General features: G+C 36.2%; 1 long non-coding RNA gene across 1 annotated transcript in view; it reads right to left on the minus strand.

The window, feature by feature from the left end:
- Positions 1-8,623: 8,623 nt before the first annotated feature.
- LOC116564734 overlaps positions 8,624-13,725 on the minus strand; it is a 37,144-nt gene continuing 32,042 nt past the window's right edge. Inside the window, exon 3 of the long non-coding RNA XR_004275066.1 lies at positions 8,624-10,017. This is a non-coding gene — a long non-coding RNA (uncharacterized LOC116564734). The remainder of the gene's footprint in view (positions 10,018-13,725) is intronic.

Genomic DNA, 13,725 nt, shown 5'->3' on the forward strand with positions numbered 1-13,725 from the left:
GGAGACTCGCTGTGCCAGCTGAAACAGCCGCGCTGGAGACTAATGGCACTTTTTCACCCGGGAATCTCCTGGCCTGGCTCCCTATTTCAGTCCCCTTTTTATCAGTTGAACAGGCAACTCTGTCTCCCAGGTGTTCAAGTCACCAGCTGAAACGGGGCCTGGACCCGTGTGAGTTTTTTGAGCGGACAGCCGCGCTGGAGACCTGTGACACTCCTCCATCTGGGAATCTCCTGGTCTGTGGGCAATAAAAATCTGTCTGGAAATGCAGCAACCACTTACCCTCCACGCACTCACTGGGAGCTGCAATCCAGAGCTGCTCCTACTCGGCCATCTTGGATCCCCTAACTCTCATTTAGGTAGTCTTAAATTTACAAACCAGAGTCATGTTTCCTGAAGCTACTGCAGTAAGCTTCAAGTGTATATTCTGGTACAAAATTCATATTCCCTAATCAGGTTAAAACCCATTGGAACTTGGTAGCTGCCTGGAGAGAATCAAGGTCTTCAAAAGGTGACCTTCAGCACATAACTATGTCTATGATTAACACTTTGAAGGGTCTTTTATTTGACACAAGGCAAGCTGCAACCAGCCTGCAGATTCTGATGAGAAGTTAGTCAACACATAAATACTGATCAACTTCTATGTGTTATACACTGCAGTAAGAACAGAAAACTAAATCATCTCACCTATCTCCAAAAGCACTGACCCAGTATTATGAAAATCACTGTTTATTTCATCTAGAAGTAAAAAAAAAAAAAAAAAAAAAAAAATGATGTTTTAAAGTGTTCTTTTAACTAAGAACAAAAATTTTAATTACAATAGTTTTGTCTCCTTTAACTTCATTACTCTTTCTCTAGTCCCCATTATACACATATTTTTTTTCCTGATAGAATCTTCCTTAGTCATGGGTCTTTACAAATCACTTCTTATAACAAAAAAATATATTTGCCCTATGCAAATCAGCCATTAAATTACTGTCTTGCTTGAATTATAACATCTCTGATAAATTAGTGTGATATCTATGTATTACTTAATACAACTTTTAAACTATAATTGCAGTTGCTTTGGTTTCCTTTGAAATTATATTTTAATGGGGGGGGGGAAGCCCCTGAAGAACACTATATTCCTTACTCTTAGGTTAAACATGCACTAAGATTCAACCTTTGTAAACACAGAGTGAGCTATCTGTAGCAGCCACCACAAAATTATCCTGCCAAAAATATACCTTTGCCAAGGAATTAATGAACTGCATCATAAAACTGGCATGCAATTTTTATTTTACTGTGGGTAAAATGCCATTAAATAGAATCTCATGCTCCAGAGAAATTTTTCGTGAGTCAACTGATGTGGCAAACTTCACTGCCTCATTTTAAGAAATTGCTACAGCCATCCCAACCGTCAGCAACCACTACTCTAAACAGTAGCCATAAGCAGAAAGTCCAGACCCCTCCACCCACTAATAGACGACTCACTCAAGGCTCAGGTGATCAATAGCATATTTTAGCAATAAAGTACTAATTAAAGTATCTACATCTTAATATATAATTATATGGTAAACTTAACAGACTACTGTACAGTGTAAACATAACTTTTCTATGCACTGGGAAACCAGAAAATTCATGTGACTAAATTTATTGTAGTAGTAATCCAAGTAAGTTAAATGTAAGTTTAGGTTTACTCTTGGCCTCTAAAGCTTTATAGGAAGAAAAAATATTTGGGGATTAATAAATATGTTTGGCTCCACATGAAAATTCTATGAAAAAATACATCTTTAAAAATTATAAAATGTGTATCTATAAAATGTTGGTATCTAACAGCTCAAAATTGCTTACTTCCTAGGTTTTCACTAAAAGTTAAGATTACTAAGAGTTAACTAAAAATTAAGATTACTAAGACTTAAAATTCTAGTTAATACATAGAATTCTGCAAGCAACGTGTACAAGAAAAAAATAAAATTTGTTTTTGATGAAAAAATTGTTTAAAAAAACATGTTTTTGGCCAGGCACGGTGGCTCACGCCTGTAATCCTAGCACTTTGGGAAGCTGAGGTGGTAATCACCTGAGGTCAGGAGTGCAAGACCAGCCTGGCCATCATGGTGAAACCCCACCTTTAAATAAATAAAAATTTAAAAATACACGTTTTTATTTTAAAAGGAATTTGTCTCATTCACAGGTTATTGAAAGTTTTCAAAATATGAATTTGGAAAAACATAAAAACAAGAGAGAAAGGAACAAATAAAAAACAGATGCAAAAAACTATGAGAATGTATTTTTGGTAAGAAAAGAGAATGACAGTAATTTTTGCATAAAAAAAATTAGGTGGTTGAAATGATAGAAAAAAAGAGAAGTAAATTTTTGTCCTAAAGTAAAATGATTGTTTCAATATAAAAAAGAGAAATGTAAGACTAAACTAAAGGACTGAGCAAGTTGTAGAAGGTCTGAGCAAATTATGAAAGGTTTGTGAGGGATGAATCTTACGAAAGAAATTTTATTTGTGAACAAATTGGCTAAAATGAAAAGTAAAAATTATTTGTCTTAAAATTTACCTCTGATAGCAAAAGTACGCTGATACAAAACTAAAATGTGATCTTTTCTGTTAAAACAAAATTTTCTCAGAGAATGGATTGCTTTAAATGAAAATATAATAAAGGTAGATTTTAAGGCAAAAAAAACCCCTATTTAAAATGAAGAGAGAAATTAATAATGATAAAGGTTAAATACACCAGAAAGATGTGACAATTTTAAACTTATACATACTTACTATGGCCACTAAATATGTAAAGCAGAAGTTGTCAAAACTATAAGGAGAAAGAGACAAATTCACAATGATAGAAGAATTTCACCAGTATTCTTGGTAACTGATGGGACAAGAAGATTTTTAAAAATAATCAATAAGAACACAGGTAATTTAAACACAATTACCCATGTTGACTTAACTGACATATGGAAGACTATACCCATAACTGTAGAGTACAAACTCCTCACAAGTATACACATAACATTTATAAATACTGACCACATACCAGGTATTTTAAAAAATACACTTCTAAATAACTTATCAATCAAATAAAAGGCCAAAATAGAAATTCAAAAATATGTAGTACTAAATGAAAATTGATACTCCATTTTAAAACTTATGGAATAAAGGTTTCCACTTTAAGGAAGATGGAACATATATATATTTTCGTTTTATAGTTATTAATACAACTAAGAGTCCTGGATTTAGGTATACGACAAACATAAGACTCTGAATAACAGAAACTAGAAGTCAGACCAGCTATGGACCTGAGAATGTAAGGCGAAATACAATGGTGAGTTTATTTCCCTGGGCTTTCTTTTTCATATACCTCAGACACCAAAGAAACTGGCAACTCAGAATTGAAGCAACTGGCAACCACTAAACACCAATTAATTCAGACAAGTAAGTCTTGAACAAAAGCCTACTCTCTAGCTAAAGGAACAAAAAGAGGGAGCCTAGCAAGATAATATATAGACAATTACAATCTATAATCTATTCAAATACTACAAAAACAAAAACAAACAAACAAACAAACAAACAAACAAAAACCCTGTAGGTCCACTCCCATCCATACAAGCAAAGGCCAGATGGAAGCCAAGCTAGGCTATAATAAAATAGCCTAATACTGGGCCAAGATGGTACACAAGATGACTGACTAGAAAATAGGAACTTTCATTGTTTCCACTGTTTGCTGAACCATAGTAAAGCTCAATGATCCTGCAATGTCAGAGGACACAACATGGAAAATCTGAACTTTCACTCCCACCAACAGTAACAGAGAGGTCCTCCGTCACCCCACTGAAGTGCTGTCACAGAAGGCCTGGTGGAGAGTTAGGCCAACCACCCCAACAGTAATGAGGCTACCCTCTCCGGGGAATCAATGAAGCTCACATTGGGAGCCAGAACTAAAGCTACCTGGCAATAACAAAGACCCCTCCTACAACATCCCCCCAAAAAAACAATGGTGTCAACAAGAGCCAATTTAAAAACTTGAACTTGCTAGGCACTATGGCTTGTGCCTGTATATCCCAGCCACTCAGAAGGCGAAGTGGGAGGACTGCTTGAGACCAAGAGTTCGAGACCAGCCTGGGCAACGCAGTGAGACCTTAACTCAAAAAAAAAAAAAAAAAAAAGAAAAAGAAAAGGAAAAAAAGTCATTAGTTGGGCATGGTGGCATGTGCCTATCTGCCCAGCTACTCAGGAGGATTGCTTAAGCCCAGAGGTTCAAGGCTGCAATGAGCTACAGTATGCCACCACACTCTAGCACAGGCAACTGAGCAAGACCCCCACCTCTTAAAAATAAAAACTTGTACTTCCATCCTCACCTGACAAAAACAAGGTAGCATGTCCCTTTTCCTCTACTGGAAAAGTATCAGAAAAGGCCAGCTAAAACAAAAGGTTTAGATAGAATCCATAGTATTACAATATCCCAAATGTCCCAGTTTTGATAGAAAATCCCTGGTCAGCTGGGAATGGTGGCTTACGCCTGTACGCCCAACACTTTGGGAGGCCAAGGCTGGTGGATCACTTGATATCAGGAGTTCGAGACCAGCCTGGTCAACATGGCAAAGCCCCCATCTCTACTAAAAATACAAAAATTCGCCGGGTGTGGTGGTGCATGCCTGTAATCTCAGCTACTCTGGAGGCTGAGGCAGGAGAATCGCTTGAACCCAGGAAGCAGAGGTTGTAGTGAGCTGAGACTGCACCACTACACTCCCACCTGGGCGACAGTGGGAGACTCCAACTCAAAAATAAATAAATATAAAAAAGAAAAACCACTGGTCATATCAAGAAGAAAGATTTGAAACTGAATGAAAAAGGTAACAGAAGCCAACACTACGATGACAGAGATCCTATGGTTATCTGACAGACTTTAAGGCAATAATGATAAAAATGTTTAAAGAAACAATCACAAACAAGCTTGAAATAAACCAAAAGAGGGTCACAGCAAAGAAATAGAAGTCTCAGAAGAGAAAGTAAAAAGAAGAGCCAAGTGGAAATTTTAAAACTGAAAAATACAGGCTGGACCTGGTGGCTCATACCTGTAATCCTAGCACTTTGAGAGGCCAAGGCAGGTGGATCACTTTAGGCCAGGAGTTCGAGATCAGCCTGGCCAACATAGTGAAACCCCATCTCTACTAAAAACACAAAAATTAGCCAGGCATGATAGCATGTGCCTATAGTGCAGCTATTCAGGAGGCTGACGCAGGAGAACTGCCTGAATCTGGGAGGCAGAGGCTGCAGTGAGCCAAAATTGTGCCACTGTACTCCAGCCTGGGTGACAGGCTGAAACTCTGTCTCAAAAAAAAAAAAAAAAAAAAAAAACCAAAATAAGAATAGTAGATGAGCTCATCAGCAGAAATAGGAAGAGAAAAAGTGAGAAAAGAATTAATGCACTGGAAGACAGAACAACAGAAATTAACTGGCCTGAAAAATAGACAGAAAATAGACACATAAAATAAATAAGAAACAGCTCAGGGACTGTCAGAAATAAAATACCTAACATTCCTGTTCTCAGAGTATGATTCCATTTATATGAAATATCTAGAATAAATACATAGAAAGCAGACTGATGATTACTAGGAGCTAAGGGAATGGGGTAATGGGAATTGACTGTTTAATGGGTACAAGGTTTTATTTGATGTGGTAATATGTTTTGGAACTAGATAGTGGTGGTTGTTATGCAATGTTGTGAATGTAGTAAATGCCACTAAATTATATACTTTAAAATACTTAATGTTATGCTATATTAATTTCACCTAAATAAAAAAAAAATAAACCTAGAAAACTAGAAACTTAAAAGCACATCAATCTCATCAAAAGTGTACATAAAAAAAGTACATTAAAATACCATACATGGTTTTAAATCTTAAAATGTCTTTTTTTGAGAATGTGACCAAACCAGAAAGTCCATTATTGCCACTTCTATTCAACATTGTATTGAAGAACCGGAACAAAACAAAGGAATAGAAGGTATACAAACTAAAGAGGAAAAAATAAATCTTTCTTTATATATAGATGTTCTGATTGTGTATGTAGAATATCTAAAAAAATTTAGAGAAAAATAATTAGAAAAAGCAAGTTAGCAAGACTGGTAGATAGAGCAATATACAAAAATCAATTGCATTCTCTATGCCAGCAACAAAATTTTTTTTATTTTTTTAATAGTGATATTCTTTTAAAAATAACAAAGTATTTTTAAAGACATTCTTAATGATAACATAAAAAATATATAACCTCGGTAAAAAGATGTACAAACTATTATATGGAAAACTGTGGCTAACTATTGAAAAAAACTAAAAAAGACCTAATAGAGATATGGACCAGGTGTAGGGATTAGAAAGCATTCTAAAGAGATAAATTCTCCCCAATCTATAGATGATGCAGTATCAATTAATATCCAAATAAGTGTGTGTCTATGTGTGAGAAACTCAACATGCCGATTCAAAACTTTATATGGAAATACAAAAGACCAGTGAAAATGATTTTAAAGAACAAAATGGGAAGACTTTATCTACTATATACTTACTATAAATATATAATAATTAAGATGGTATGGTATGCCATTGGCTTAATTATAGACAAAGAGACCAGTAAAACAGGATACAGCCCATAAACTGACCCACCCATATGAGATAATTTAAAACAAAGGTGGTGTTGCTGAACTGTAAGAAGAGAGTCTTCAATAAATGCTGCTGGGACAACCAGGTCACTGTGTAGGAAAAAAAAAAAAAAAAAAAACTTGGGCCTTTCTTTATATTATACACTAAAATTAATTCTAGTTGGATTGAAAATCTAAATGTGAAAAGCAGAAGCACAAAGTTGCTATGATATGGGAAAATATCTTTAATAACTCAAGGCAGAAAAACTACTATGTCTAACAGCTAAAAGGCGATTTCCAGAAAAATAATGAGAACGAGCACCTTTTCTTTGTTTACTGGCCATTTAGGTATCTTCTTTTATAAAATGTCCATTTACATCTTTTGCCCAATTTTTTCTGTTGAACTGTCTTTTTAATTACCAAATTGTAAAAATTATTCATAATATTTAAATCTCAATAAGAAAACCAAAAAGACTGACAATAAATCTGGAGAGGAGAGGAAGCAACAGCTTGTAGCGTAAACTGGAATATTCACTTCAGAAAAAAAGTGGCATTATCTACTAAGGTTAAAAAAAAATACATATACTATGTATGACTCAGTAATTCCTCTCCTTGCCATATATACACTTGAAAGGTGGTATAGACAGGTACACAAAAAGACTTATGTGATACTGTTCATAGCAGCATTATTCCTAACAACTGAAACCTAGAAACAAATCCAATGACCATCAACAGTTGAAACGAATAGTGGTATGAGAAAAGAATAGTGGTATCATGGAACTAGTACTATAAAGCAATAAAAATAAGCTATAGATCAAGCTTGTCCAACCAGTAGCCCATGGACTGTATGTAGCCCATGATGGCTTTGAATGGGGCCCGACACAAATTCATAAATTTTCTTAAAACCTTATGAGATGGTGTGTGTGTGTGTGTGTGTGTGAATTCCTTTTTGTTTGTATTTTTAGTTCATCAGCTTTCGTTATTGGTAATGTATCTTATGTGTGACCCAAGATAATTCTTCTTCCAGTGTGGCCCAGAGAGGCCAAAAGATTGGACACCCCTGCTATAAATACTCTATATATAGGGTAACTATTACAGACATGTTGTCCAGAAGAAGCCAAACATAAAATATAAATTATTACAAATATATAAAGTTTAAAAATTAAAAACAAGCACTATAGTATATAGGGGAGATATTCTTAGGTATAAGCATGTATAAAGAAAGGGACTAATTATCATTAAAGTCAGGAAAATATTACTTAAGGAGGCTAGTAATGTTCTACTTCTTCATTCTTGTGGATATATGGAAATTTACTCTGTAGCTTGCTTTGTAAATCACTCAGCTGTATGTTGCATACTTTTTTATATGTATAATTCACAATTTTTTTTTTGAGACAGATTCTCATTCTGTCACCCATGCTAGAGTGCAAAGGCATGATCACGGCTTACTGCAGCCTCAATCTCCCAGGCTTAAGTCACCTCCGTCTCCCTAGCAGCTGGGACTACAGGTACATGCCACTAAGCCTGTTTTTTTGCTTGTTTGTTTTTTGTTTTGTTATTTTTTTGTAGAGACAAGGTCCCACTATGTTGCCCAGGCTGGGCTTGAACTCCTAAGCTCAAGCGATCCTCCCACTTTGGCCTGCTAAAATGTTTAGGTTACAGAAATGAGTCACTGCACCTTGCCTTATAATTCACAATTTTTTAAAAAGAGACTTAGAAGGGAGAGTGATTCAAAAATTAGGCTCAGCATCACGTCAAGGACGCTAGTCCTTTTCGCTGTTCTTTCAACAAATCCTGTTGGTTTAATTCTCCTTATGGTTGTGAGGCTACTACATAGATATATAATATTAATTTTTAAAAATTTCTTCTAGTTCTCTTTTATTCATGTGCTTGTTTATAATCATTTAAGTAAAATTTACATGAAATGCACGAATATTATCTCCATGCATCACTTAACAACAAGGATATGCTCTGATAAACACACTGTTAAGTGATTTCGTTGCTGCGTGAACATCAAAGAATGTACAGTACTTACACATACTTAGATGATATAGCCTATTATACACATAAGCTATACGGTATAGCCTATTGCTTATAGGCTACATGTTACTGTACTCAATATTATAAGCAACTATAACAAATCACTAGGCAACAGAAATTTTTAGTTCCATTATAATCTTATGGTAACACTGTTGTGTATGTGGTTATATGCAACACATGAATGTATACAATTTCACAAATTCACAAAAAAGAAAGCCTCAATTTCATCAAGATAAAAAACAATCCCATAACTCCACAAAGTTCCTTCATGTTCCTTTCCAATCACCTCACCCATAAGAGGCAACCACTTTTGCAGTTATTCTCAACATAGTTCCACCTGATTCAGAACATAATAAAGTGAAATTGTACTCTCATGTATTTGCCTCGTTTCACCCAAATGGCTGTGAGATTCACCTATGTTTTTGTATATCTTAGTAGCCTGTTCCTTTTTAAGGCTGAGTAGCATTTCATCGTTTAAATATACCACATATTGTTTATCCATTCTCCTGATGATGAGCATGAGTTTTTTTCTGGTTACAATGAATACAGCTGCTATGAATATTCTTGTACAAAACTTTCTGTGGACACATTTTTAGTGGGGGGTGGGTGGTGGTAAATATCGAAGAGAGGAATTGCTGAGTCATGGAGCAGGTTTATATTTAATTTTGTGTAAGAAACTGCCAAATCTTTTTCCAACATGGTTATACCATTTTCTGTTCCAACCAACAACATATGAGAATTCTGTTTGCTCCATGTTTTTCTCAATACCTTGTAGTTGCACCAGACCAATCTGGTTCAACTTTTATGTAACAAATAGTGAGTTATTTTTCAGCTGCCATGGATCCTCAGCTCACATAACCTGAGCATGCCCAGATGAGCCAAGACTGCAATCTTAGGATGAACCCAAGTGCTTGGACCAAGGAATGGGGAGTAAATTAAGAAGTCGACACTGCATGGCAAGATCCAGGCTCCAATCAGACCAAGCTCAGGCATCATCCCATGATAGGATCCAGTCAGATCATTCCTCTAGCATCATGTCATTGTAAGATCCAATCAGATCACGCCTTGTTATTCTATGCTGATAAAGCCTGACTCGGGCCCCTGCTTTGGGAACTATCCCCATGTTCTCCTTGCTTGTTGCAAGTAATAAAATCCTCATGGTAAATCCTCTTTGGCTGTGAGCACTGAGTTGATACCCACCAAGGAATCAAACCCACCTGTTGTGTGGGTAATAATGCGGTTGTTGAGTCTTTTTAATTGCAGCCATTCTGGGAGGTGTAAAGTGGTATCTCCTTGTGGTTTTATGTTTTCCTGAAGCACTTTTTCATGTAGTTAATGGCTGTTCACAGATCTTCTTAATCTATGAAAAGATTTTTGCTTTAAGAACCAACACAGCAAAGAATATTTACTTTGTAGCTGGCAAAATGGGGGATATTAATAGCTAATGTGTATAATAGAAATGAAAACAAATCCCCTGAATGTGCCTGATCTCGTCTGATCTCGGAAGCTAAGCAGGGTCAGGCCTGGTTAGTACTTGGATGGGAGAAATGAAAACAAATCTAAAATTTGTCTCACTCCACTAATTACCATTAGTTTCCTGAGCACACACTGCTGTTTTCTACCTCCATGTCTTTGTAAATCCTAATTTTCTTGCTCAGAAGGCTTTTTCCATCTCTTTGTACAGCCTTCAAAACCCAACTCAGGAAATGTATTACTTCCTCCATGTAAAGACCCTCCCAAACTTATACAGTTAATTATTCTGTGTTTTATCTTGCATTGTAGTATACATAACACATGGAATGTCACTTCGTCCATGACAAGAAACATGTCTTAACTCATCTTCATAACCCCAGCACCTAAACAACCACAGGCACATATTAAGAGCTCCAAAATATTAAATGAACAAATACTGTGTTCATCATTCTAATGCTACTTTAGCCTTGATTCAGTTTTCTCCTCCAAATTCAGAAAGTCTTCCAAACAATAGTGGACTGAATGCTAGCCCCTCAAAATATGTCATTTCCTAATCTCTTGATGGTATGAATATTACCTTATATCGTAAAGGGGGGGCAGTGATCAAATTAAGAATCTTAAGAGGAGTGGCTTATGCCAGATTATATGAGTGGGCGCAAAACACAGTCACATGTATCCTCTAAGACAGAAAAGGGAGGTCTGATGTGAAGAGGAAGAGGCAATGTGACCATGGAGACAGAGACTTGGAAAGATGTAGCCATAAGCCAAGGAAAGCCTGCAGCATAAGAAGCTGGAAAAGGCAAGGAAAGGATTCTGTCCTAGAGCCTTCATAGGGAATGTGGCTCTGCCAGCAAATTGATTTCTGACTTCTAATCTCTAAAACTTTGAAAGAATGAGTTTTTGTTGTTTCAAGCCACCTATTATACGGTAATTTGTTACAGCAGTCACCAGTAACTAATACAATGGCTTTCTCTTGTATTAATATTTACTCATAATAAAGTTTATCAAACTCAAAATTTCTAACACAATTTTAAATTCCTACCATGGTTAGAGTTCTCTAACTTCAACCAGTCAATATATAGCTATCAATTGCTTGTAAGACAGTTAAACAAGTATGAGATGCTTGAAATACAAAATAAAACATCTACTGTGCAGAGTTGACTAAATACATAAATTCATATCGACATTTTTTTTTCGAGACAGATTCTCACTCTGTCACCCAGGCCGGAGTGCAGTGGCACGAATCTCGGCTCACTGCAACCTCTGCCTCCCAGGTTCAGGCAATTCTCCTGCCTCAGCCTCCCAAGTAGCTGGGACTATAGGTGCAGGCCACCACACCTGGCTAATTTTTTGTATTTTTTTTTAGTAGAGTACAGGTTTCACTGTGTTAGCCAGGATGGTCTCGATCTCCTGACCTCGTGATCCCCCTACCTCTGCAACCCAAAGTGCTGGGATTACTGGCATCGGCCACTGCACCTGGCCAAAAATTTTCAAAAATAAAGTACATAGTTCAAACAGTAAAAACGGAAAAAAAGTAAAACATTGTCTTGATCAGCCTGTTAATCAGTGAGCACTTGTTGGGCTAGTCTCAGTGAAAAGCAGTTTTTAAAAGACTAGTACAACCTTTTCCGAAATTCTTCATCTTCTCTTTGCAAACATTACAAATACATACTTACATCCATGTGTCCTTTCTACAACTTCTTTTTACTGGTCCCAGCTCTATGGACCTCCATATGACCTTTTATTCTTCATAGAGACTGTATTTTTTAAGCAGTGAGTGGTACAATGTCTGCCCCAAAGTATGGTAATTCAAAATATTCAAAAGGCACAGCTGCTGATGCTCATGGAAAGCTTCCAAAACACATTCCATTAAAAGCACATGCTATGCCTTTGAACATTTCAAAACAATGCTTTAAATACTACATGCCCTCAAAGTAAATGCTGTTTTTTAAAAACATTAAAAGTCTAGGGAGGACCTACATCAGGCATTTACTTTACTTAGAAACAAAACATTAGAAATTAATTTCTTCAAAATCCAGAGATAATCCTACACTAGTCACCCAAACAACCTTCGGATAGCCATCCAGGATGTCTTGTGTATAAAAAAAAAAATGTCACAACTTGACACCCTGCCAGAACCTGAAGTGCAGCTGGGAGCAGACCCTTCAAAACCCTGGTAAGGTGCCAGGCTCTGTAATTGTGATTTAGAAAGAAACAAGGGAGAGCAAGGAAAAAGGAAAGGAAGAAGATACATATTCGAGTGGTTAGCAATCAACCACCAAGCACTCTAAATTAAAATGTTATTCTATTTTTACGATTATACTGTCTGCCTCTGCACAGCTTCATTCACACAAAAGAATTCTAGAAAGCAGGGCATAGTAATGAGTCAACCTCAGATGCTTAGAAGTAAATTACCAAAGTCTCTGAAAGTTGTGATCTGAAAGGCAAAAATGATTCTTGTCCAAATTCATTTTAACAATTCTTAATGTAGGGTCTGTTACAATTATATGGGGACTTTCCAGAAGATTTATGGGCACTGAGCACCTCTGTGTGAGTTGTAGATTCTTCTTTGCTCACAGTCCCATCTTTCTTCTGAAATAGAAAAGGCTACCCATAATGTGGCTGCTAATACACAATAAAGATTGTCTACTGATACAACAACATATCCTGAAAATTTTTTAAAATAAATCCTGATTTAATTTTATTTCCATAAGATTTATGCCTTAGTCTGAAAAGTAAATAAAGAGAAGCTGATACTTAAAACTGAGTTTAACTGATATTTTTACTGCAGTTGACACAAACAGTCTCCTTATCTTTTCCAATTTGTCACAAAGTAAGTGTAAAATTTTTCAGCCAGAAAAAGGAGATAAATAAAAGCCATTCTCAAGACACAGGTTAATTTTAAAACAATACACTTTTAAAAACTGATTAAACAACCAATATTTATTGAGTGACTGCTATACCATATTTACTGAATAATCTACTTACAGTAAATGGGCTTTGAGAGACAAAAAAATATACAGACCATCAAGTCAAGCACACTTCTTATCAGGAAAGAAGAGCACTTGCCCATATTCAGAGTACTCCATGGATATTTTTTAAGTGCCTTTAATTTGCTAGAAGACTTGGTTGAATACAGGAATACAGACATAAATAAAATAAAATCCTTGTCCTCAAGTAGTTTATGATGGTCAGTGGACTATACTTGTTAACCAACAACTGCTGACTGAAAAAGGATGAGAGAAAATGAACTATTTAACCATTCTGAACTTAAATTTTTTTACCATATATTCAAAGTCATAAATTCAGAAAGTTTTTAAATTATAAAACATTAAGGAATTCAACAAAGAGATGACAGGAAACACCTAAATCAAGGAAAGTGAGAGAAGTGAGGCAGCCTGCTTATCTGAGATCAGCTAAGGGCCCGCAGAGACTTCCCAATCTGAGGAAAGGATAAATGAGAGATGCCCAGGGGTCCACATTTCCACCATGGCCACCTGCAATCCTAGCCACAGTAGAGGCCCTGGACCCTCGTAGGCCCTGAAACTAACATAAGGAGCTGCATGGAGACTGCATAACAGCACCACTCCAGAGA

This window comes from Sapajus apella, unplaced genomic scaffold, assembly GCF_009761245.1.
Source record: "Sapajus apella isolate SASKATOON/1434 unplaced genomic scaffold, GSC_monkey_1.0 scaffold2, whole genome shotgun sequence".
NCBI lineage: Eukaryota > Metazoa > Chordata > Mammalia > Primates > Cebidae > Sapajus > Sapajus apella.